Source organism: Psammomys obesus, unplaced genomic scaffold (assembly GCF_907164565.1).
Source record: "Psammomys obesus unplaced genomic scaffold, mPsaObe1.curated_primary_1811, whole genome shotgun sequence".
Taxonomy (NCBI): Eukaryota; Metazoa; Chordata; class Mammalia; order Rodentia; family Muridae; genus Psammomys; species Psammomys obesus.
The window spans coordinates 43,576,712-43,599,921 of NW_026587216.1; the positions used below are offsets into that span (position 1 = coordinate 43,576,712).

The window sequence follows — 23,210 nt, forward strand, 5'->3', positions numbered from 1 at the left end:
TAAGTTCGGCTAATACCTAAGAGCCAGTTTGCAGTGATATTTCCTAAGGGAACTATCTAACTATCCATCTAACTAAAATGGTATTGCTATGGATATCTATCTAAAATGTCCCCAATAAGCGAATGTGTTTGAACCATTGGTCCCCAGTGGATAATGATGTTGGGTGGGTGTGGTTACAGAACCTTTTGGAGGTAGAGGATGGGGAAAAGAACTGGATATCTGAGGACAAGGAGGCAGGGGGCAGCGGGTATTTGAAAATGTACTCCAATGTGGTCTAGTTGTGCTTCCCCCCTCTCCTGAGGTGACCTCATGCTCGATAACACACACAATACTCCTGTTTCCAGGCTGTTCTCCAGCATAATGGATTTAATACCTCAAAACCTTGAGCCAAAACATATCTTGCCTCCTCCTTAAACTGAGTCTTTTGGGGGCTGGAGAGATGGCTCAGTGCTTAAGAGCACCAGCTGCTCTTCCAGAAGTCCTGAGTTCAATTTCCAGAAACTATGTTGTGGCTCAGAACTATCTCTACTGGGATCTGATGCCCTCTTCTGACAGGCATTGTACACAAATAGAGCACTCATGCACCTAAATAATCAAATCTGTTTTAAGAAATTGCTTCTTCTGTGTATTTTGTCACAATAATGAAAAGAATTCATTGAAAAAGGTCCCATCACTCACTCTGGAGGGGCTGAAGCCACAAGTACAGATTTTATATGCAGGTTCCAGAAATGAGCAGAAGCTGTACCAGGAAAGTGGTCCTCCCAGGCACCATGCGGTCAGAGCTCCTTCTGAATAAAACTCCTTCCAGAACTTACCATAGCAAATTAGAATCAAAATCCACGAAGTTTGAGAAAATTTGAGCTCCAAATGAGAGGTCTGAGGGAAAAGGATCTTCTCATTTTTTTTTTTCACTTTTTTCATCATATGCATTATGGATTCTTGTTTATGCTCATCCCACAATTGCTGCTTCTCAATTGTTAGAATAACCCTGTGGCCCACAAAGTGCATCTTGAACAAGAAATCTACGAATGTGGTTATTACTCCACTCCCTTCTCCCTAAATGCTTAAGAAACATGCATGGACTACTCACCCTAAGCCCTAGCATGATAGTCTGCTGTTCTTTCTTTTCTTCCCATATTACTTCTTACTTACATTATCCTATTGCTTTCCATGGCTAGACATGGCTCAAGATGGATATTTGATTCTCTCACAAGTATCTTTGACTCAAGGGCAACTGTTAATCTTCAATTAAATGTTCTTCCTTTTTTCGTTTTCTATTAATTACAGTTTATTCACTTATATCCCAGCTGTAGCCCCCTCCCTCATTATCTCCCAATCTCACCATTCCTCCCTGTTCTCTTCCCATGCCCCACCCCCAGTCCACTGATAGGAGAGGTCCTCCTCCCCTTACAAATGAGCCTAGCTTATCAGGTCTCATCAGAAGTGGATACATTGTCTTCCTCAGTGGACTGGCAAGGCTGCTCCCCCCTCAGGGGTAGTTGATCAAAGAGCCAGCCACTGAGTTCATGTCAGACATAGTCCTTGTTCCCATTACTAGGGAATCCATTTGGAAACAGAGCCGTATCTGTGCAGGGATTCAAGGGTATCTCCATGAATGGTCCGGGGTTGGAGTATCAGTCTCAGAAAAGACCCCTGGGACCACATTTTTTGGTTCTGTTGCTCTCCTTGTGGAGCCCCTGTCCCCTCCAGGTCTTTCTATCTCTCCCTTATTTCATAAGATTCCCTGTACTCTGCCCAAAGTTTGGTTATGAGTCTCAGATTCTGCTTTGATACCCTGCTGGGTAAAGTCTTTCAGAGGCCCTCTGTGGTAGGCTCCTGTCCAGTTCCTTGTTTTCTCCCTGATGTCCATCCCATTTGCCTGTCTGACTGAGGATTGATCATCTTGCCCAGTCTTCCTTCTTGCTTAGCTTCTTTACGTGAACAGATTTTAGAATGCTTATCCTATATTATATGTCTAATATCCACTTATAAGTAAGTATATACTATGTATGTCTTTCTGCTTCTGGGATACCTCACTCAGGATGATCTTTTTTAGATCCCACCATTTGCCTGCATATTTCATGATTTCCTTTGTTTTTAATTGCTGAGTAGTATTCCATTGTGTAAATGTACCACAATTTCTGTATCCATTCCTCCGTTGAGGGACATCTGGGTTGTTTCCAGGTTCTAGCTATTACAAATAAAGCTCCTACAAACATGGTTGAGCAAATGTCTTTATTATGTATTTGAGCACCTTCTGGATATATGCCTAGGAGTGGTATGGCTAGATCTTGAGGAAGCGCTATTCCTAGTTGTCTGAAAAAGCGCCAGATTGATTTCCAGAGTGGTTGTACAAGTTTACATTCCCACCAGCAATGGAGGAGGGTTCCCCTTTCTCCACAACTTCTCCAGCATGTATTTTCACTTGAGTTTTTCATCTTGGCCATTCTAATGGGTGTAAGGTAAAATCTCAGGGTCGTTTTGATTTGCATTTCCCTAATGGCTAATGACGTTGAGCATTTCTTTATTTCTCTGCCATTCGATATTCCTCTACAGAGAGTTCTCTGTTTAACTCTGTTCCCCATTTTTTAATTGGATTACTTGGTTTGCTGCTTTTCAGCTTCTTTAGTTCTTCATATACACTGGATATTAGCCCTCTGTCAGATAAAGGGTTGGTGAAGATCCGTTCCCAATCTGTAGGCATTCGTTTTGTTTTGATGATGGTGTCCTTTGCTTTACAGAAGCTTTTCAGTTTCATGAGGTCCCATTTATTGTTGCTCTTAGAGCCTGTGCTGTTGGTGTTCTGTTCAGGAAGTTGTCTCCTATACCAATGAGTTCTAGGGTTTCCCCCACTTTTTCTTCTAACCGATTTAATGTGTCTGGTTTTATGTTGAGGTCTTTGATCGACTTAGACTTTAGTTTTGTGCAGGGTGATAAGTATGGATCTATTTGCATTTTTCTACATGTAGACATCCAGTTAGACCAGCACCATTTGTTGAAGATGCTATCTTTTTTCCGTTGTATGGTTTTGACATCTCTGTCAAAAATCAGGTGTCCTTAAGTGTGTGGGTTTATTTCTGGGTATTCTGTTCAGTTCCTTTGAGCCACCATTCTGTTTCTATGCCAGTACCATGCAATTTTTACAACTGTTGCTCTATAGTACAGCTTAAGATCAGGGAAGAAGATACCTCCAGAAGATCTTTTATTGTAGAGGATTATTTTAGCAATTCTCGGTTTCTTGTTATTCCATACGAAGTTGAGAATTTTTCTTTCTGTAAAGAATTGTGTTGGTAATTTGATGGGAATTGCATTGAATCTGTAGATTGCTTTTGGTAAGATGGCCATTTTTAGTCTGTTAATCCTGCCAAGCCATGAGCATGGGAGCTCTTTCCATCTTCTGATATCTTCTAATTCTTTCTTCAGAGACTTGAAGTTTTTTTTCATACAAGCCTTTGACTTGCTTGGTTAGGTTCACACCAAGGTACTTTATGTCATTTGTGGCTATTGTGAAGGGTGTTGTTTCCCTAATTTCTTTCTCAGCCCTTTTGTCTTTTGTATACAGGAGGGCTACTGATTTTTTTTGAGTTAATTTTGTATCCGGCCACTTTGCTGAAGGTGTTTATCAGCTGTAGACATTCCCTGGTAGAGTTTTTGGGGTCATTCACATATACTATCACATCATCTGCAAATAATGATAATTTGACTTCTTCCTTTTCAATTTGTATCCCCTTGATCTCCTTCAACTGTCTTATTGCTCTAGCAAGGACTCCCAGAACTATGTTGAAGAGATATGGAGAGAGTGAGGAGCCTTGTTTTGTCCCTGATTTCAGTGGTATTGCTTTAAGTTTCTCTCTGTTTAGTTTGATGTTGGCTATAGGCATGCTGTATATCGCCTTTACTATGTTTAGATATGTGCCTTGTATCCCTGATCTCTCCAATACTTTAAACATGAATGGTTGTTGGATTTTGTCAAATGCTTTTACAGCATCTAGGGAGATTATCATGTGTTTTTTTTTCTTTCAGTTTGTTAATATGGTGGATCACATTGATGGATTTCTGTATATTGGACCACCCCTGCATACCTGGAATGAAGCCTACTTGGTCATAGTGGATGATATCTTTGATGTGTTCTTGTATTCGGTTTGCAAGTATTTTGTTGAGTATTTTTCCATCAATGTTCATAAGGGAGATTGGCATGAAATTCTCTTTCTTTGTTGGGTCTTTGTGAGGTTTAGGTACCAAGGTAAATGTGGCTTCATAGAATGAGTTTGGTAATGTTCCTTCTGTTTCTATTTTGTGGAATAGTTTGAAGAATATTGGAGTTAGCTCTTCTTTGAAGGTCTCATAGAATTCTGCGCTGAAACCATCTGGTCCTGGGCTTTTTTTTGGATGGGAGACTTTCGATGACCGCTTCTATTTCCTTGGGGGATATAGGGCTATTTAATTGATTTACCTGGTCCTGATTCAGCTTTGATAAGTAGAATTGATCAAGAAAATTGTCCATTTCATTTAGATTTTCAAATTTTGTGGCATATAGACTTTTGAAGTCCTAATGATTGTTTGGATTTCCTCAGTGTCTGTAGTTATGTCCCCCTTTTCATTTCCGATTTTGTTGATTTGGATGGTGTCTCTCTGCCTTTTAGTTAGCTTGGCTAAGGGTTTGTCTATCTTACTGATTTTCTCAAAGAACCAGCTCTTGGTTTCATTGATTCTGTGAATTGTTTTATTTGTTTCTAATTGATTGATTTCAGTCCTGAGTTTGATTATTTCCAGCCATCTACTCCTTTTTGGTGTGTCTGCTTCTTCTTTTTCTAGGGTTTTTAAGTGAGCCATTAAGTTGCTTGAATTAGCTGTCTCGAATTTCTTCTTGAAGGCACTTAGTGCTATGAACTTTCCTTTTAGCACTGCTTTCATTGTGTCCCACAAGTTTGAGTATGTTGTGTCTTCATTTTCATTGAGTTCTAGGAAGACTTTAATTTCTTTCTTTATTTCTTCCCTGACCCAGCTGTCATTTAGTAGCAAATTGTTCAGTTTCCATGTGTGTGTAGGCTTTTTGCTATTTTTGTTGTTGTTAAAGTCCAGCTTTATTCCATGGTGATCAGACAGGATACAAGGGATTATTATTTAATCTTCTTGTATCTGTTGAGGCTTGCTTTGTGACCAACTATATGGTCTATTTTGGAGAAGGTTCCATAAGGTGCTGAGAAGAAGGTAAATTGTTTTGTGTTTGGGTGTAAGGTTCTGTAAATGTCTTTTAGGTCCATTTGATTCATGACCTCTGTTAGAGACATTGTTTCTTTGTTTAATTTCTGTTTTGTTGACCTGTCCTTTGTTGAGAGTGGGGTGTTGAAGTCTCCCACTATTAATGTGTGGGGATCTATGTGTGGTTTAAGTTTTATCAATGTTTCTTTTACAAATATGGGTGCTCTTGTATTTGGGACATAGATGTTCAGGATTGTGATGTCTTCCTGGTGGAATTTTCCCTTGATGAGTATGAAGTGTCCTTCCCCATCTCTTTTTATTAATTTTGGTTGAAAATCTATTTTACCAGATATTAGAATGGCTATTCCTGCTTGCTTCTTGGGTCCATTTGCTTGAAAGCTGTCTTCCAACCCTGTACCCTCAGGTAATGTCTATCTTTGTGACTTAGGTGTGTTTCTTGTATGCAACAGATTGTTGGGTCTTGTTTATGTATCCATTCTTTTAGTCTGTGTCTTTTTATTGGAATTGAGTCCATTGATATTGAGGGAGATTAATGACCAGTGGCTGTTAGATCCTTTGATTTTTGATGTTGGCTGTGGTCATAAGGTTCTGTGCTTGGTTGCTTTTTGTTTTATTGTAGTGAGGTTAATTATTTCCTGTGTTTTCTTGAAAGTAGCTATTTTTCTTGGGTTGTATTTTCCCTTCTAGTGTCTTCTGTAACACTGGATTTGTGTGTAGGTATTGTTGAAATTTATTTTTCTCGTTGAATATCTTGTTTTCTCCGTCTATGAGGACTGAGTTTTGCTGGGTATAGTAGCCTGGGCTGACATCTGTGTTCTCTTAGGGTCTGCATGATATCCATCCAGACCCTTCTGGCTTTCATAGTCTCTGTTGAAAAGTCATGTGTGATTCTAATGGGTTTGCCATTATATGTTACTTGGCCTTTTCCCTTGCAGCTTATAGTATTTTTTTTCTTTGTTCTGTATACTTACTGTTTTGATTATCATGTAGCAGGAAGATTTTCTTTTCTGGTCTAATTTTTTGGGTGTTGTGGAGGCCTCTTGTATTCTTATTGGCATCTCCTTTAAGTTGGGGAAATTTTCTTCAATGATTTTGTTGAAAATATTTTGTGGGCCTTGGAGGAGGGAATCTTCGTTTTCCTCTATTCCTATAATTCTTAGGTTGTGTCTTTTTATGTTGTCTTGGATTTCTTGGATGGTCTGTGTCAGGAATTTTTTAGATTTAACATTTTCTTTAACAGATGCATAGATTTCTTCTATTGTATTTTCCACACCTAAGATTCTTTCTTCCATCTCTTGTAGTCTATTGGTTATGCTTACCTCTGTAGTTCCTGTTTTCTTCCCTAAGTTCTTTCTCTCCACAATTTCCTCCATTTGTGTTTTCTTTAATTTTTCCAATTCTATCTTCAGATCTTGAGCTATTTTGTTGATTTCCTTCACCTGTCTGACTGTATTTTCCTTCAATTCCTTCGGCTGTTTGTTTGAATAATCCTCTGTTTCTTTTATTTCTTTCAGTGATTTAAGCATTTCCTCTCTAAATGTCACAAACTGTTTGGCTGCAGCTTCCTGTATTTCTTTACAGTTGGCCATAATCTGTTTGTTTTTATCTTCCTCTATTTCTTTATGGATGGCCATAATTTGTTTGAGTTTATCTTCCTTTAGGTCTTAACACATTTTATTTGTTTCCTCTGTTATCCTCTTCCAGAGCATAGATGTTAGATCATCTTCTTGAATTTCAATTATTCTGGGTGTCCAGGGTTACTTTCCCCTGGATAACTGGGTTCTGGAGATGCCATATTGCTCTGTCTTTTGTTGGTTGATCTTTGATGCTGGCCTCTACCCATTGGGCTATCTTAGGTGTTTGGAGTTAGTTTCTGGTCATTCCTGGAATCCTGTGGTAGAGAGAATCCCCTTGGCAGAAAGATGGTTTTTCCTGAAGGAAGCTTTCTCAGCTTTTTGGGTATAGTCACTGGATGGCCGGTGTTTTTCAGGAGTTACCACCTCAGGCATAGAGACCTGAGTGGTAACTGTGGTCCTTGTTAGTCAAGAGGGCTCTCCTCTCACCTGGAGAAGTCCTGAAGACAGCTGCCCTGCTTCTGGGTTTCTTGCTGTAAATTTAGTGATCTGCTGCTGTAACTTCTTTGTCCTGTGGTTTGGTCAGTTTTGTTAGGGATAACTAGTTGCCCCTTGGAACAGTATCTGGGGGTTGATCTCAGGGATCCCAGGCTTCTGTATGTCTGAGGTTGGGGCTCTGTGCCCCAGTACCCAAGTAGTAATCTGTGGCGGGTGGGTACAGCTCTCCTGGTAACAGCAGGCTATCTGGTGCACAGCAGGTCCCTGGATTGGGTCAATCTGTGGGCCCTCTGCCAGGGATATACTGGGTGGCCTAAATCCGTCCCCTTTGCTTTGTTCCCTGTGAGGATTTCTCCCGACAGTGACTCACAGTCTCTAGTGCCCTGGGGTGCACAGCTGTGTGCCAGAGAGCTGGGCATGCAGCAACTGTCCAGACCTATTTTATTTCTTAACATAACTATGGCTCCTCCATTAACACCTGCTGTAGCCTTTAGCATATCAGAAACCATTTTACCTCTAAGTGTCCATTTTGATTATGTCTCTATGCTTTCATTTCTCAAATTTTGCTTACTTTGTTACCAGGACAGTCTATGAAGCTCCCCAACTGCAGAACCAATCAAATTAAAGGTCAGTTAGAAATTTGCTCAACCATGTTTGTAGCAGCTTTCTTTGTAATAGCAAGAAGCTGGAAACAACCCAGATGTCTCTCAGTTAAGGAATGGATACAGAAATTGTGCTACATTTACACAATGGAATACTACTCAGCAATTAAAAACAAGGAAATCACGAAATTTGCAGGCAAATGGTGGGATCTAGAAAAGATCATTCTGAGTGAGGTAATCCAGAAGGAGAAAGACACGCGGTATATACTCACTTCTAAGTGGATATTAGACATATAATATAGGTTAATCATACTAAAATCTATACACTTAGGGAAGCTAATCAAGGAGGACCCTGGGTAAGATGCTCAATCTTCATTCAGAAAGGCAAATGAGACAGACATCAGAAAAGGGAGAAAATAGGGAACAGGATAGGAGCCTATCACATAGGGCCTCTGAAAGACTCCACCCAGGAGGATATCAAAACATATGCTGAGATTCATAGCCAAACTTTGGGCAGAGTTCAGGGAATGTTATGAAAGAAGGGAGAGACTGAAAGACGTGGAGGGAACAGGAGCTCCACAAGGGAACATCAGAACCAAAAAATCTGGTCCCAGGGGTCTTTTCTGAGACTGATACTCCAACCAAGGACCATGCATGGAGATAACCTAGAACCCCTGCACTTAAGTAGCCCGTGGCAGCTCAGTGTCCAAGAGGGTTCCCCAATAATAAGACCAGGGACTGTCTCTGACATGAACTCATGGGCGGGCTCTTTGATCACCTCCCCCTGAGGGGGAAGCAGCCTTACCAGTCCACATAGGAAGACAAAGAAGCCAGTCCTGATGACACCTGATAGACTAGGCTCAGATGGAAGGGGAGGAGGACCTCCTCTATCATTGGACTGGGGGAGGGGCATAGGAGATGAAGAGGGAAGGAGAGTGGGATTGGGAGGGGATGGGAGAGGGGACTACAGCTGGGATACAAAGTGAATAAACTGTAATTAATAAAAATAAAAAAAATTAAAAAAGGAAATTCTTTGTCTATCTAGCCAAAATGATGCAGCGTTGCTTCCTACACCTGGATACTGTTTGCGTTTTTGTTACTGGTTGCTACCTAGTTGTAGTTTCTTTCCTACACCTGGTTACAGTTTTGTTACCTGGTTGTTACCTGCTTTGTTTTGTTTTGTTTCGTTTTGTCTTGTTTTGTTTATATACACACACACACACATATATATATATACATATGTATGTATGTATGTATGTATGTATAAAACCTGCCTTAAGAGAAGACCAAAGTTATAGTCTGGCTCCTTATGACTGTGACCCATCAGTTTCTATGTAGCATTCAATAAACCTCTGTTGAGTTGAGTTTGGTGTCTGAGTGGTCAGTGAGTGGCTATTCCTGAACCCCTAACAGCACACAATTAGTACTTGATACGTAATTTTTTATAACTAAATGAAGAATTTCTCAATCTCAGATTTTGGAGAGGAAGGATGTTAGCTCGAGTGGGGCAGGTGGTTGCTGACAGTTGAGGACACTGTGGAGTAGAGGAAGATGTGCCTCATATACAGTGTGCCCATGTGCCCTACTTTGTTCTAGACAGTCTCTGCTGGAAACTTCTTTTCCATTTTCTTTAAACGGTTACCTACCACCTTAACATACTGTGAATTCTATTTAATGACTTTACAAATGTTGTCTTATTTAATTCTCCTAACAATCCAAACAATGTGATCTCCATCCTCTTTTAAGAAGACAAAAATTGCAGTACCAAAAGGATGAATAATATTGTGTTATAGCAGAATGATGAGTCAGCAGACTTAGCCTCCATGCTGCTCTCTGAAAGGGATAACTGCCATGATTTGACTTTCTCCTTCATTTCAATCCAACAAACTGTTGGTGAAATCTGAGATGCTCTACCATGCCATAAAAGGACTTTTATTACCTAAATTTGCTTTTTATTCTTGTCTTATTTCTTCATAGCAACCTTTCACCTTTTGTAAAACTTTTATAGAATCAATTTCTTTTTTGTTTTTTGTTTGCTTTGAAAGAGTGTCTCTCTGTGTAACTCTGATGTCCTACAGCACCCTTATGTAAAACAGGCTGGCCTCAAGCTCACTGAGTGCCCTCTGAGTGCTGGGATTAAAGGTGTGCACCACACTGGCCATCCCTGGAATCAGCTTCCTTTTCCTTGCAGTCTATGCTTTGCTCAGGTCAACATCCTTTTGCTTACAAACTTTCTTCTGCTTAACTTGTCACAGTGTTGCTGCTTCCAGAAAGCAGTTCTGCTCTTCTTATCACCTCCCTATGTCCATAGCACCCTATTTATCAAAACACATTATTTATCCCCTTGAAGGCAAAATTCATATCTTGGCAATTTTTGATACTTGTTACAAGTAAAGCAGATCAGAGAAAACTAGTAAAATTAAAATTATAACTGTAAAATAAAATGTCCAGAGAAAAATATTCCTTAGTAACCGACAATAAAATAGAAATATTTATTTATTCTCTGTGATATGATGTGAATAAATCATGATCACCACCCTGGACTTATTTTATTATTACAGCTTTATCTCTATCCACACAAACATGCTCATTCATCTATGCACAGCTGATGGCTTCTTTCAGGCCACAATTTCAAAGCTAAGCAGTTGTGACAGAGACCATATGTCCTGCAATACTAAAAATAGTTCATATCTTGCCCTGTGCAGGTAAAACTTGGTTACTATGGCTTTAAAATATAATGTTTAGTGACTTTCATACAAATCCCATTTGTTTCCTCCCTTGGCATCTGTCAATCTGCACTTGTACCACTGCATAAGTTTGGACTTTCCTACATGGAGGAGGATGGATGAAACACTGTCAAACCGTCATGTTTGTTTCCATTCCTGGATGACAAAATTTATCTCCCAACTTCAAGAAGCTAATATATCCCATTTCTATTTTCAGTTTTGAGACCTGGATGAAACTCTACAGAAACATGAGTATTTAAGTCCAAAACCTTGAATTACATTTGGGATTATTCTTGCTACTGAAGAAAGCCTTGGTCTTCTATGTGCTTCATGAAGACACTGGACCATAAAGGATGACCTTCTTCACCTGTTACTCTTGAGCTCTCCACTGTACCCAATGGGCTCCCTAAGAGGTAAACCACAAAATTATTTTATTTTTCCATTAAAAAAGGCAACTAAGTTCAAAGAGCAGATTAAAAGTTTCCCCTAAGGTGAAGAGAACGAAGAGGAGTAATGGGGAAACAGTCTAGTGTTTGGGGGACGATGGTGCTGAAAGAAGAAAAAGACAGTGACTCTGAGCATACCTTTACCTCACAAGTTAATGAAATAAAGGTCTCCAGCTTTCACAAGGAGAGAATTAAACTCTTACTTTGTTTTCTGAAGTCCTGGTGTGGACAGTGCTGTATAAAAACACGTTTCCTCAATGGACCCTTGTCATCCTGATATGTGAGTACAGCTAAGGGGCTTGATTACATTATCACCTCAGTGCTGTGTTATTAAAAGAGCAGTCAACATCTTCAAAAGGAGACTTCTTTCATTCCAATCTATGCTATTATCTGTCTACATTTTATCAGATCACAGAATCAAACAGGACAGGATCTGGCATAGTCTGTTCACTTTCAGTCCCGCAGATACTCGTGTTTTGTGTGCCATGGCATCTGGACAGGCCTTTACAAAAGCAGATGCTGTGTGAACCGTTTTACACGACTCACCAGAAAAAGGGGCAGGCAAGCAGAACAGTGCCATTCTTTGCCTTGCATTTTGGCAAGGAAAAAAAAAAACCTAATTTCTCACATCTGTTCTTGCTCTTTGCAGCTTAGTTATAGCAGCCAAAACTTGATCAGGCATAATTGATAATTATTGACAGCTCCTGACAAGGAGGCTGGAGAAAAATTGATAAAAGGGGGAGGGGATAAATGATTCGTGTCCATCAGGTGCCTTGAATGAAAAACTAAAAGTACAAGACAATCTTTTTTTAACTTGGAGATGTTTTAGCAAACTCCTATAGAGCACCATCATAACAAAAACATAAATAATTTTGTGCTTCATTTTTTCCTCCCACAAATTATTAGGAACAGGCTGAAAAGTTAAAGTCTTCATATTGTGAGATAATAACAGCTATAATTTATTGAACACTTGGCACAACACTATGCAATCTCTAAGCCATGACAGAAGCTAACATCAGTTTCCAGTTCGGGATCGCATACACAGAGGGAAGACCAGGAAAATGATCGCAGGACCCCGGTGGGGTATAAAGGCAGCTCACTCTTTAAGCTAACACATTGTTCCATATTTATCCTTTATATAACATCATGTGCCTTTAGAGAGTTATGGCCTAGGAAGTTAAGAGCTGGGACTTCGAGCCAGAGAGTCTTGAATTTTTCCCCGGGAAATTGCAGCTACTGAATTTGGCTTAGTTACTTTTAGTTTATTTGTTCGTAAATGAAAAGTAAAATTGATATCATTGGGCTTTTGTGCAAATTAAATGGAGTAAAATATACACACACATGTATGCATATATATGTGTGTATTGAGAGACCAAAGAATTAAAAACTAGGTTTTTGGGGGATACTGAGCTAAAAAGTTTAAAACATATCAGGCCAGTTAACCTTACTGCTTCCAGGTTGATCCAGCCAGCTGCAGGGAAGAGCTGATATTGCTGCTAGTTAGAGATATCGCTTCCAGGAAACCGGCAGAGATGCCCCCAACTCATCCCAACTCAGACCTTTGCTCCTGAACATAGCACAGACTACCCAAGGCCAAGCACAGGACAGGGCTGAAGCCCAAGGTGGGCTTTTCCCCCTCACCCCCCAACAAAGGAGAACAAAGAAAGCCAGAACCATTCATGGTCCTGGAACTTTCCCACAGCAAACAGTTTTGAAAGGTAGCATCCTCTTTTTCTGTATTAACCAATAGATGCTGGCGAGGCTACAATCCCCTGCTTTGAGCTGCTTTGGGTCCTATAAATCATCCAGAGTCTGGAGCTCGGGGCTCTCATTTGGATGCCAATGCCTTGGCGTCTGCAGGAGTCCAGCCAGGGCTACGAATAAAGATCCTTATGTGTTTTGCAAGGGACTCGACTCCTGGTGGTCTTTTGGGAATCTCACAAATAGGGCACAACAATATGTATGTACATATGTATGTTTGTATGTATGTATGTATGAAAAACACCTTACATGTAACAAAACTGTTCATTTTCCATTCTATATTGAATCATGCCTTGTGAACTCAGCTCAAATTACCACACAAAGACAGATCTTGCTGCTTAATCCTTTACAGTGCAACTTTTAAAATCATATCTTAACCTGCTGTGTTTGATATTTTGTTACTGCTGAAAGTATGTATCTTGTCATTGGTTACACTACCAAGTTTACCAAGCATCTTGACACTATTGTTCTAAGGTGGGTCAGAATTTCCAAACAATTTTTCTCAATACAAAACTTAAGGCAAAAGACCAGAGCAATAATAAGAACTCAATGTTCTGACAAAGGTACAACTTATAATTTTGAAAAAATTCACCTGGCATTTATGCCTTTTGTGGAAAGAAGTCCCCACCACATGTGTTTATCTTCTGTCTTACCTCTAAACCTTCAGAAGCTTTTGGCCTATTTTAACTGTATTCCACAAATAAAATATTAAGTTATTATCTGTTGACATGTGAAAAAATTTTAATACCCGACTTTCTAAACTTTACCCTTTAAAGTTAAATTCTCTAACCATCTTGGTCATGCAGGAAGGAAAAGTCCTAGGATTGAGGCTCACTCTAAGATAATTTCTACCCTTTAACCTTCTCTTAAGTCCGTCGGAAAACAGTTCTAAGGCACTCCCTTGTCTATGGTAACACCTGGGATGATTACTAAGAGCAAGCAAAACACAATTGTAAATTTCTCTACAACATGGTTACCTATGGCAATGTGAATAATGTCAGAAAAGCAAACAAATGCAGTCAGAATCAATGTACATAAGAAGACTGGAATGGTTTAATTATGAATAGTCTCCCATAGGCTTGTATGTTTTAACACTTGGTCCTCTGTTGGGACACTGTTTTGTGAAGTTGTGGTGCCTGTAGGAAGTGGGTGGAGCCACAATGGAAGAAGTGGGTCCACTTCTTCCATTGGGTATGCCTTGGACTTTTTATAGCTCACCCCACTTTCTGTCAATTCTCTGAGGTATTTTGCACCAAGATATAAAGAAATGAAGAAAGTTGACTGAACAGTCTACTACCATAGAGCCCACTATCACCATGTCTTCTCCTCCAGGATGGGTTGTAGCCATTTTAACTATGAATCAAATAAATCCTTCTCCTTTAAGCTGCTTCTTGCAAGGGATTTGGTAACAACAACAAAAAAGTAGTTAATACAGACATTTTATGAAATGTTAACTGGTTCCTTTATATTTGCCTTTCCAATATATATTTTTTTTCCTGATGGCAACCTAGTTAATTGATCGAGTATTTAGAACTGAATTTTGAAATGAATGCTGCATTGATTAAAATTAACTTTCCATGGAATAATGCCAAAAGATCTAGACCAAAGTTGTAAATTACATGAAGCTAGAAAACAAAAATTATCCCATCACCATAGAAATCTGAAAATATTGGTTTTTTTTCTGAAAGCCATAAAATTTTATTCCCATAAACTTATATTTCTTAATAGAAACTGAAAATTAAAGATTTGTAGTTATATCTGAGAAGAAACAGAGACTTCTGAAGGCCCACTTTCAAGTCTACCAAATATTCCGAGACACTTCTGTTAGGGGTTGGTCTGATGCTTTGTATTCTAATGTTAATTATTTTTGCTCCTTAAGGTCTGCTTGCTGTCTTTTACCAGCAGACTATAGAGTATCCAAAATGATACTGTGTAACCTTGTTTCCAGATTATCTCTGACTGGCTCAATAAATGCCTACACCAAGGCAGGGCAGAAGGTAGGTGAGGCCAAGGTTCACAGGTGTGAAGGACAGAAGGATAACAACCAGAAGGAGAGAATAAAGAGACAGGTAGAGGAGATGAATAGGAGAAGGAGCCCGCCATGGCTTAGCATAAAGAAGAACCACATAACCAGGAGGAATTTACTCTGAGGATTGGCGTGGCTGGAGGGAAGTAGCCCATATGGAAAGAATGTGCAAGTACATATTTATCTTCTTTTGGATGGGAAGTAGCCCAGAGAGGAATGATTAGAACAAATGATATGGGATATGGGATGGGGAGAAGATGAGGTAGTTTAGGGGGTTAATAGCTGCCCAGACCCAGGTGAAATGAACCTTATTAAAAATCTATCAGTTGTCTGTGTCTGTTACTGATATGGTAGTGGGCTAAAAACTAACCACTGTAATAATTATATGGGTTAGTAGTAGATATTAATAACCAATATTCAGCAACACACTTCTATATCTTTAATATAGAAAAGTGACAGATTTTGGAATTAATTTTTATGGCTCACTAGATCTGTGTCATTTGTCTAATATGTGATCTGTTAGGAAATTCCATTGGCTTTGTTTTAAAAGGGACACAATAATCACCTCTACTCTGGAACAGATTATCCTACTCTGTAATTTTGTTCAGATGTCCCTATTTAGGCCAGATTTGCCAAGGACTGTGTCCCTACTCCATGTACCGTGTGGGTGACAGGTGGCTACAGATACTTCAACATATGGTACTGAAGCCTCCTGGGGTTTATAACTCGTGGATGTAGCGTGTGTACATTGTCCCTCATCTACACAAGACACTGACGTATGATGCTTGACTTTCCTGAGAGTGGAGTTGCCTCACTCCAAGAGGAAGCTCTCCTATAAAACTCTATTAAGGTGAACACTTTAAATAAGAGCTTTAAATAAGGGCTCTAGATACCATATGCGCTAGTACCTGCTCTAGTCAGGAGTTTACCCAAATGCGAAGGGTAGGAAACAATGTCGTTTCTCCAGGGAAGAAATGACCCAGTTCCATAACAAGGGGAGTACCTGAGATGAAAGATAGTATTAGAATCCTTATCACAACCTGCCACAACTGTAAATATAGCATTTAAGATAGATTCCTATTCCTTTTTTTTTTTTTTCTTTCAGGAAAAAAAAATACTGTTTACATACTTTTACACATGGCTTTATAAATTTCAACCAAATTCTCCAATAGCTACTTAAGACACTTACTACATTAAATTTAATGCCTTAAAACTTAGCACTGAGTTTATTTTCAAATTCTGTATCTTTGGCTTTTCCGGGTATTTTGAAGTCACACAGTTGCTTTAGTGCACCCCCAGGCGATCTGGAAAGCAGCAGGAGCACCTTGCTGCTATTGCCTTTAATTATGAACAAACACTCAGAGTGGTCACTCCGACAGCATTGAGAAGAATAAAGTTTATTTCTGGGGTGCCGCTGAGCAGGGAAGCTCCTGCCTGGCTTGTATGTAACCCGAGTTTCAATTCTGCAAAGATAATGTCCAGTAGGCTATCATTATTTAATGAAGACATCTTATATATAAAAATCTACTTGTTTAACATCTCCCCTTAGTAGCCCTTTTGTTTTTCATGAAATAAAGGCATGAGGCAAGAGTCAGTCTTTTTGAAAAGGTATTCCTCCATTACACAGGATGAGGTATGTGAAGGCTTCTACCTACTGATTGATAATCAAATCTCATGCAATTATCAAAAGAGCCTGGTTTGAATTTGTGAGTTGGGTCAGTAGGTAAAGGTACTTGTTATGAAGGATGATGACCCGAATTTTATGACCTAAGTTCAATCACTGGAACCCACATAGCAGAAAGAATGAACCTCCACAAGTTTTCTTCTGACTTCCAACACACACACAGACACACACATATATACACACAAGATGCATAATAAAAACAAATTAATAAAGACTCAAGTTTACAAATTGGCAAGTTAGCATTATAGTATGAATTTACAGTCTAATGGCCTCAATTCTGATCAAGGGACTCACATACAAGACCCGCTGGGAGAAATGCAAAGCTCTGGCAGAAACTTTCACCAAATGTCTCCAATGCTTCCCCAAATGTTGTGGAAAGCCTACAAAAAGAATTTCCTAGATGTTTGTCTTCTTATCAAAAAAGCTGTTATTATAACTCTCTGTGCCAAATATTCAAGAAAAATAAACCACCAAAATTATTTGTAATTCCACAATTTCCCAAATCCAAGACACTTAACATCACAAAGACGCAATTAAAAATCTGTTTTCCTCCAAGTTTTATTTTGGCATTGATCTATTAAACAAGAAACTGAGAAAAAAAATCATTGAAAATTCCAGAAAAATGAAGTGTATTGTTGAACTGTCACTAAAACTGCCTGGCATATTTTCTAATTTGTGGGGGAAAAAAAGAAGAAAAAATAATGTAGTAAGCAGAGTTTTCATTACTTTCCTTAAATTGTTGCTTTAATAGCATAACATGCCATGGGGAAAGAGAAAGCCAGGGAGACAGATTGAAGATGCCATGAAACATCAACTACTTCCCAACTACATCCAAGCCCCTTTCTCCCCAGTTACTGTCTGCCGTTTGTACGGTAATAAAATCAGTGATGGCGTCTCTGTCACTATCAACAGAAACAGAGACCTAGAGGTTTATGTTGGACCCTGGAGATCAGTTCTGGTCTTGAAAAATACATTTCAAACTGTATGGTGGGGGAGACCCCTTTCTGTTAAATGCTGTGTTCATCTTATCCAGTTTAAATAGCTGAGCATAATTTACCAGTTGGAACATAACCATTGTGTTTCACTAATGATAAGGCAATTAAAGCAATTAATCTCTATAAATATTTTAAATCACCAGATTAAAGTTGCCACTTAAATGAATGGGTTGTGGTTATATAGTGAGAATGTAGACTTGAGATGCAGCAGTTTTGAGATGCTCAGAATCTCTACTGACAGGCAATAGCTTTATGTTTTAACTTGATGGTTTTAGATTGGTATCTCTAGCTCTGGAACCAATTGAAGATGCAAGATGATGGCCTCCAACTCTGTCATTTTTTAAGTGGGGTGGGGGTATGAAAAATGAAATGTAGAGGCAATCTCAAATTCCTCTGTGCCTCTTGGGAAGTAGCTGATGGATACGCAATGCTAGATATCATCTTCAGTGAGAAGAGAGAAATGCCCTCTGGAGAGCCATGCTGAGGGCATTTGGTTCATATGTGTAGCAGGGCCCCTAAAATACTCTGTTGGCAGGATGTTAGAATTAGGGTAGCACATTTACTGTCCCATGTTTACTGTGGGTCAGAAGTATGGGTACAGCTTCCCTGAGGCCTGTGCTTCAGAACTTCCCACAAAGCTTCAGCCTAATTATCAGCCAGGGATGGGCTTTCATTCAAAGGCTCAAGAGATGAAACATCTGTTCCCGAGCCCATCAGCCATGTTGCAGGATCTGGTTCTTTGCCTGCTGTCAGCCTTATGGCCTTAGCTTTCCTGTCCAAAGCTATTCCAGTTTCTCAAAAAATGGGCCTCTCCATATAAGTTGCTACCTCCAAGAAGGTAAGCCAAAAAAATAGGTTTAACTAGGAAGATGAAAGTCATCATACATAAGCCTCAGCATGGGGCTTATGACCTTTCATGACCTTTGCTGCCTTCCATGTCCCAGAGGAAGCCCTTACTAAGGGGAAGGCAATTATATGTATAGCTAATGCCAAGGGGTAGGAAATGTGAAGGCTATCTTTTCTATCCACCTACAAGTGGTTGTGACAGTGGGATGGGAATTAGAACAGTGCAGTTTGTCTACCCTTGAGACTTATTTCTGCATCCAATTCCGAGTTCTATGCTAAATTTTCAGTGGTCAGAAATGGAAGGAGATTTTACTTAGAGAATTCACTGAAACCTTGAAAGCCCAGAAGAATGGCATTCTCTCTTTAGTGATAAAGCATCACCCACCACAAATGGAAACAAATATGTCTGCCTCACCTTCTTCCCACTTGCAAAACAGTATTGGTTCCTTGTTCCCGGTTCCTGAGCAAGTATTTGTAACACTCTTTGTAACAGCAGGTGTTACAGAATAGTTCCTTCAAGAGGGAAATTTGGAGAAGGCTAGGAAATCTCTCTCTGCATGTGTGTGTGTGTGTGTGTGTGTTTGTGAGTGTGTGTGTGTGTGTGAGTGTGTGTGTGTGCATGTGTGTGTGTGTGTGCGTGTGTGTGCGCGTGTGTGTGTGTGTTTGTGAGTGTGTGTGTGTGTGAGTGTGTGTGAGTGTGAGTGTGTGTGTGTGTGTGTGCGTGCGTGTGCGTGTGTGTGTGTGTGTGCATGTGTGCACTTCTATAAGACAAGGAGAGGTGGGAGGGGAGTGTGGCTGCCTTTGTGCTTCTGTTCACCCGTGAAAGAGAGCATCACACACTTAAGAAATGTCTGACTCCACTGCAGCTTTGTGCACATGGCCCTGTAATTACATGGTTTTTCTTTTGGTTTCTCTTTTAAGTAATGTATTGGCTACTTAGCAATTCCTTTATGTTTTTACTCCCTTTTATTCCTCTGACTCAATGAACAAATTTTCCAGAGGCTTTAGCATTCTAATTTATATGCAAAAATAATAAGAAATGCCAAATATAAGCTAATTCTCCGAGCTTCACAGCAGAAGACTCGTGGGATGGTGTTTGGGGAGGGCTGTTAATTAGACCATACCCAAAGATAGGTCTGGAACAATACTTGTGGTATTCTCACATTATTTTAAATGAGTAGGTGGGTATCGGCATATTAACTCTAAATTTAGAGAATAATTTTCTGGCTACTGAAGTGTGTTTATCTATCCATGCACATCCTAATATGCAAAGAGGCTGTAAGTACTGATGACTGTCATGTCACCGTAAACTAAAGAATAATGTAGAAAAGAAAACAGACAGGTGGAAAGAAAGCAAGAGAAATGTGAAGGAAATGTTTTTAAAAATAAACCTTATCAGCTTTCTTCTGAGAAATATACCCCAGGCACTGTTACAAAGTGTTTGCACATTTTCTTTCTTTTGAACAATGAACCTCAAAGTCTTCCTGGAAAGAAGGAAAGCCAACAGGAGACCACAATCTTAAGCTTTGTCTACTGAATTGGCCTTACAATTTCCTTAGCAAATAGTTTTATAATGAGCTTATGATGGGCTATTTCCTCGGAAAAATCTACAGATGTGGGGACTGTATTTCAGCACCACCTTATGTCTAATATTTATGGAAACAGGACAGACTAAAGGATTAAAATGTCTAAAAGTGATCACACATTTCTGTCCATGGGCAAGACTCAAAAAACAGTTGCTAATATCGAAAATGAGATGAAAGATGCTCTAAATTTATCTTATCAGCACTCCTTTCAACACAATGAGAGTCACTTGACGCTAACATATTGTCTTCCAGCCAGTCTGAAGAAACACAAATTCATTCAGAAGCCACAGTTTAGAATATGGAATGATGCCAAATGAAAGTGTTCCTTCACCTGAGAAACGTATTTTGACTCGCATTATGATGAGGCTGAGAAAAAAAGAACAATGTTCACATCAATTTACAAATCATACTTAAAAGAGCTCAGATGGAAACTATATATTTTTCCAATATCCATATATAAATTAATATGTGCCATCTGGGTTACATCTGGCAACATAAAAATGTTGTCTTATGAGCATTAACGGTGTAAGAAGCATCAGGCAGCTCTGAGTTGATTTGGCACATTTGTTCCCAAATGATAAAATTATTTATGTGGTTAAGACTTAACCTAGACTGTAAGTAGAAGTTTAAGGATTTATTCCAAAACACACAACTTTATAATAATTATAGAGTATCTACATAGTGAGATATACCAATCTCATTCCACAACATAAAATGGAAGACATAAACAGAGTAGGTTTTTTTTTTTTAAATGCACTCTGCAATTTAGATCTCTTAATCAAGAATAGGTTGTAATGTGCAAATGGTTTAACTCAATTTTACAGGGATGCACATAGCCTTGGGTATGATTTACAGTAACAAAAAAACAAGAATGTGTTTAGAAATACAATATAATATGATTTCAGAAACTATGATTCTTCAAAATTGGAAAACAAAATTTGATCCTCTCTCTGTCTTCGGGTCTTTGTTCTATGTCTTATAAATTCCAGGCTATTTTTATAGTTTTAATCTTACTTCTCACTCTAAGACCCACATATTAAGAGCCTTTTATTGTCAAGGAGGATAGTACTGAAAAGTGGTAGAGCCTATTTAAGCCTTCTTTCAGGGATCACTGGTCATTCCAGAAGAAAGGACAGAGTGAGTGTAGAGCAGGAGGCATTGACAAGGGATCATGGTCCTCTGGACACAGCTGCCATGGCAGCATAAACAGGACCTATGGAAGCTCAAACCAGACCACAGCCCAGAATGGACAGAGGAGGTGGTGCAAACTCCTGCCTCTACCGCAGGAACAATAGTTAAGAATTAATAACTTCTAGGACAGAGAATATTCTTTAAGAATAAATATATTTTCAATAAAAATGAAAAAATGTGTCGTTGATCTTCACAATCCTAGTGGTAATATTTTACAACACTAATAATTTTCAAATGTTTCTACTAACTATGAATTTTGATCAAGTAAATGATCTAGAAAAAGGAAAGAATGCATAAGGCATGGGGCAGAGGGGAAACAGATATAGCCTGTGTTGAGTTAATCATTCCCCAGTGGAGAGCCACATAGTGAACACATGAAAAGCAAATATTGAATTTGATGGTCTTTGTTTAAAAAAAAAAAAGACATAAACCTGAGTAGCCGAGAAAGGAGAAGTAGATCTAGGAGGAGTTGAACGATGATCAAAACACACACGAAAAGCACAGAGAATTAAGAAAAAAAATGTTGACAACAGCAACAAATAGAGTCTAGTGGGTAGTATTTAGGTTACTGATGGTGTTATATGGAATTAAAGATTGCCTTTTCCCCCTTTATATCCTCTGAAGGGCAGAGGGTGAAGAGGTTTGCAGTGTTACCTTACCCTGACATGCTGCCTTGCCTAAAGCAATTGACGGTGGACGCTGAAACTCCACAAATGTAAACCTTTCTCCAGCACTGGGATACAAAGACTGGAGCACCCTGGCCAGTGTCCTACTGCTGATTCGTGTCTCAAGCCTTCAGCCTCTTTTTCTCTTCATAAATTTACTATTTTAGGTGTTTGTCTAAGTAACAGAAAGATAATTAAAATTAGGAAATATTTAGTATTTTGTGAACATAAACAAGAGAGCTTCAATATTGGCTGTTGTGTTTATATGCCAACACTGAGATTAGGAAAAGTTTTTTGACACTCCGTGGGATGAAACCCATACCTGACTCTATCTGAACAGCCAAGACCCGGAGTCTAGAGACCAAGACTAAAACCAAATACTACTGGCCTAAAACTAAAAACGACAATAACATGACTCCTAACTCTATTCTTCTCTATTTACAGATTGGTGCCTGATCAATCATGGAGGCTTCCTCATGCAGCAGATGGGAGCAAATACAGAAACCACAGCCAAACATTATGCACACACACCACACACTCACACACACAGAGAGAGACAGAGACAGACAGACAGAGAGACAGAGACCCAGAGAGAAACCTTGGAACTCTAAATGAGATGTCTCCATCAAATTCCACTCCTCAGAGCTCAGGGAACCCCTAAGAAAAAGAGGCAGAAGAAGTAAGGGGGACAGAGCAGATAAAAGCCCTCTAAACAAATGTACAAAGCTTATATGAACTCACAGAGACTAAAGCAACAAGCACAGGGCCTACAGAATCTATACTGGATAGTCTGCATATATACTATAGCTTTTAGTTCAGTACTTATATGGGACTCTTGAGTGTGTAAACAACTGGGTCTCTTCTTCTTATGTCTTCTCTTGGGGCTCTTTTATTTTCCTGTTGGCTTGGCTTGACCATATTCTATTTTGTTATGTTTTGTTTTAAAAATAAAATAATAAAAGAAAAAGGAAAGTATTTTGCATGCTGTCCACTCCTTACCATTGCTTGGAAAACATTGGTTGCAAGATTTTTCTTTAAAAACAAAATTTTTAAATTTCTGTTCATTTATATATATTTATAGACTTATAAATATTATAAATTATAATATTATAAATATTTATAAATATTACATATTTATATTATATATAAACGAACAGAATGCAATGGAAATATATAGATTTATAAATATTTGAGCTAAAAAAAGACATGCTTAAAGAGTAATTTTTTTTCAACTAAAACACAATCAACAAATAAAATGAGAAACAAATAAGCATTCAACTTAATATATAAAGAAGGATGGACACATTATTTTAAATCATTATGATCTTTTCATATTGCTGAAATTATGAGAGGATATACTAGAGAATAAATGGACTGTAATGACTAT

General features: G+C 38.9%; 1 long non-coding RNA gene across 1 annotated transcript in view; it reads left to right on the forward strand.

The window, feature by feature from the left end:
* Positions 1–22,688, forward strand: part of LOC129673555 (uncharacterized) — a 101,804-nt gene extending 79,116 nt beyond the window's left edge. Inside the window, exons 4-5 of the long non-coding RNA XR_008719670.1 lie at positions 10,841–11,036; positions 22,268–22,688. This is a non-coding gene — a long non-coding RNA (uncharacterized LOC129673555). The remainder of the gene's footprint in view (positions 1–10,840; positions 11,037–22,267) is intronic.
* Positions 22,689–23,210: the final 522 nt, after the last annotated feature.